Consider the following 4,171-nt stretch of genomic DNA (forward strand, 5'->3'; position numbering starts at 1 on the left):
AGCACTTAGTAGTGAAGATCAAAGACTACAGTCTTCGATGCAGATTACACCTCAACATAAACAAAAGAAAAACCCTGACAACCAAATCAATAAGCAACATCATGAGAAACAAAAAATATTGGAGTTGTCAAGGATTTAATTTCTCTTGGATCCACAATCAACAGCCACATAAGTACCAGTCAAGACAGCAAATGACATATTGCAGCGGGCAAATCTGCTGCAAAAGACCTCTTTCAAGTGTTCAAAAGCAAAGATGCCACTTTGAGAAATAAAGTGTGCTTGCCCCAAGCCATGGTATTTTCAATCACCTCATAGGCACATGAAAACTATACAATGAATAAGGAAGACCGAAGAAGAACTGATGTCTTTGAATTATGGTGTTGACAAAGAATATTGGATCTATCGTGGACTGCCAGAAGAACAAAGCTGTCTTGAAAGAAGTTCAGTCAGAGTGCTCCTTAGAGGTGAAGATGGGGGACGTGGACATACTTTGGACATGTTAACAGGAGGGACTATCATCTGGAGAAGGACATCTTGCTTGGTAATAGAGGGTCAATGAAAAATGGGACGACCTCAAGGAGATGGCTTGACACAGTGGCTACAATAATGGGCTCAAATACAGAAATGACCGTGAGGATGGCTCAGGACGGGGCAGTGTTTTGTTCTGTTGTACGCAGGGTCGTTATGCGTCGGAACCAACTCAACACCACCTAACAACAATCCTTGCACTGGGAGTTTTTGGAAGCACAGTTACTGAGCTTGGCTGCTAATGGTAAGAGCGGCAGTGAGAATGGTGATGTCCTGTAATGATCACAAGATCCTATGGAATGTTGGTATTGTTGCCTCTGTCTCCCATATGCAACTATGGGAACTCAGAGCCTGGGGAATATGTCCAGGGAGAGTCCTCTGCTAGGTGGCTGGGTCAGACCCAGGCCAGGTCTTTGTCCCACGTCCACATTTAAATTGCAAGGGGAAAAAAATGCCATCTTTAAAAGGACTAAAACATTTGCATATTGTTGTTGTTGTTATGTGCCCTGGAGTGGGACCTGACTCATAGTGACCCCTCCCTGGGTTTCTAAGGCAGTATCACTACAGAAATAGATTGTCCCATCTTCCTTCTGAGGAGTGGCTGGTGGGTGGGTTTGAACCGCCAGCCTTCTGGTTAGCAGTCAAGTGCCTCAGGCACTATGCTACCAGAGCTCCAAATACTTTCATAGTGCTGTACAATTTATATTGCTTTTACAATACATTGTTATTTGATCTTTAATGCATTCCTCTATGGAAGACATGATTAATCTTATTTTACTGATAGAACTCCAGAAACTCAAAGATATTAAATTATATGCACATAACTGGAACAGCAACAAAGAAAACTGTGTACCAGGTTTTTATTGAAATAAAGAGGAGGCTTGAAGAATCTACGGTGGGGAGCACTCAGGGAACAAGGAGGTGAGAGTTAAAACCAGCTCCCGTCGCTGACTGCCTGCACACTGACTACAACCTGGGATCTCATGGAATGCAGGTGTGTTGGTGCAAAATGCCAGAAGGTGCTAATGCCAGAGCCCAGTTAGATACTGTTGTTGGCACAGAGAGGACGGGCACTTCGCAGGTATTCTATACCCAGCAGGAGTCGGATAGAGTGGAACTCAGGTGAAACATGGTGTTGAAAATCTGTATGCTTGGAAGTTTAACACCAAAGTAACAAGGGAATGATCAGTGAAGAACTGAGCCGGAAACAGCAGCAGTGTAGAATATTTTATATAACCTGTATAATTAACAACAGGAGCTCTGGTAGCATAGTGCCTAAGGCATTTGACTGCTAACCAGAAGACTGGAGGTTCAAACCCACCAGCCACTCCTCGGAAGGAAGGTTGGGCAATCCTACTTCCGTAGTGATACTGCCTTGGAAACCCAAGGAGGGGTCGCTGTGAGTCAGGGCTGACTCGACGGCAAACAACAACAACAACAACATAATTAACAATATACATCCTGTACGTTGTTGTGTGCTGCCGAGTTAATTCCAACTCACAGCACCCCTAGAGGACACAGTGGAACTACCCCATAGTTTCCAAGGCTGAAATCTTCATATAGGCAAAGCCCAAACAAAACCCACTGCCATGGAGTCTATTCTGACTCACAGCGCCCCTAGAGGACAGAGTAGAACTGCCCCATGAGGTTTCCACGGCTGTCAATCTTTATAGGAGATCTCCAGGTTTTTTCTCTCACAGAGCAGCTGATGTGATTCAACTGCAGACTTTGGGTTGGCAGCTGGCTACTTAACCACTGTGTCCCCAGAGCTCCTTATAATGCATCACACACACACACACAAACACACCCAAAGATGGTGTTGTTGTTATGTGCTGTCGAGTCGGACCTGACTCATAGAGACCCCTCCTTGGGTTTCCGAGGCAGTGAAGTTTTAAAGGGCTTGGAGGAAAGTGTAAATAGGATAGAAATATTTTCAACAATACAAATGGGGAGTAAAATTTAAGGATGATTGTGTTAGACTGGGTTCTCTAGAGAAACAAAACCAGAAAGCTTATATAGAGAGAGAAAGGGAAATTTATCTTAGGAAAATGGCTCACACACTCACAGAAGCTGGCAAATCCAAAGTTCTTGGATCAAACGTCAAGCTGGGGCTTTTCCTGACTCACGCAGCTGCAGAGGCTGACAAGCTCCAGGTTAGCAGGCAGTAGAATACTGGCTACTGACTCCAACGAATGACGAATCCAAGATCTCCAGGCCGAATGGTGGATTATTCACTCACAGACAGTTGTAGGCAGCACAACAGAATCCCGATCCACAGAAGAGTGTTTCTTTCCCCAGGATGTCCATAAATATACTGGAGGCAGGCCACACCCCTAAGGAAACTCCCTTTCAACGGATTGGCTGCTCAAAACATATACATCTGATCCCATCATTAGAACAACCCACATCACAACTGCTTAAACCACACAGAATTGTGGTCCAGCCAAGTTGACACACAGCTCCAACTATCACAATGATAGAACATCATCCCAAGGTAAGAAATATTACATCTTAAGTCAAAGGAGAAAGAGCTCATGCCTTTATTTCATTTATTTTACTCTTCCAGGAATGTTGCCTGGTGGCTCTGCTCAGTGTTGTAGGTATGTTGCCACCAGGTGGCAGCAGTGTACTAGGGTTTCAAGGTCGACGTGTCTCCAGGCTTGTAAATACTATTAGAACTTACACTTCCCTCCCAGATTCCCTACACGTTGTTTATGTGACAAGGGGAGCTCTGGTAGCATAGTGGCTAAGACACTTGCCTGTTAACCAGACGGCTGGCAGTTCAAACCCACCAGCCGCTCCTCGAAAGGAAGGTTGGGCAATCCTACTTCCTTAGTGATACTGCCTCGGAAACCCAAGGAGGGGTCGCTATGAGTCGGGTTTGACTCGATGGCACATAACAACAACAATAGGTCTTTCTGGATACTTGGACCAGTAAGATTTTAAAAAACAAGCTATGAACCATAAAGCAATTAATGACTGTCCATGGAATTACTACTATGACTCAAGCACTAGGTCAGATCTGTGGTGAAGAGGTATTAGGAAGAGGATACTTTCCAAAGAGTAAACCTTGGGAGCACACAGGGAATGCAAATGGCAGCGAGGATCTACCATGCTGTAAAATGGGAATGCTAGGAGTAGGAGCTATCATGGCATAGTGGATAAGGCATTTGGCTGCTAACCAGAAGGTCAGTGGTTCAAACCCACCAGCTGCTCCGCAGAAGGAAGACGGGGTGACCTACTTCCATAAAGATTTACAGCCTCAGAAACCCAATGGGGGTCTCTATGAGTCAGAATCAACTTGATGGCAATGAGTTTTTTTTTTTGGTTTGTAGGAGTAGTAGCATCTGACCTAACTTCAGGGGGTTAATGCAAATCTGTGCCAGCCCAAGGCCGATCCCTGTGATGGGGAGGTCACACAGACCTCCACTCTTTTACCTCTGACCAATTCTGACACCAGCCATCCCTCCCTCAGCACTCTACTTCTTTTCTGGGTGCAATGGTCACACAACACTCGCAGACCATACTCAAAGTTAAGTGTTTTTTTAAGGAATAGAGTACAACTCGGGATGAGGATCAGAAGAATGTAGGCAAAGTCTTCCTTCTTCAGTGCAGGCCAGTGCTCTCAGCTCCTCGCAGTGCA

The sequence above is a fragment of the Orycteropus afer genome, unplaced genomic scaffold (genome assembly GCF_000298275.1).
Source record: "Orycteropus afer afer isolate SDZICR_OR568_19922 unplaced genomic scaffold, OryAfe1.0 scaffold00130, whole genome shotgun sequence".
NCBI lineage: Eukaryota > Metazoa > Chordata > Mammalia > Tubulidentata > Orycteropodidae > Orycteropus > Orycteropus afer.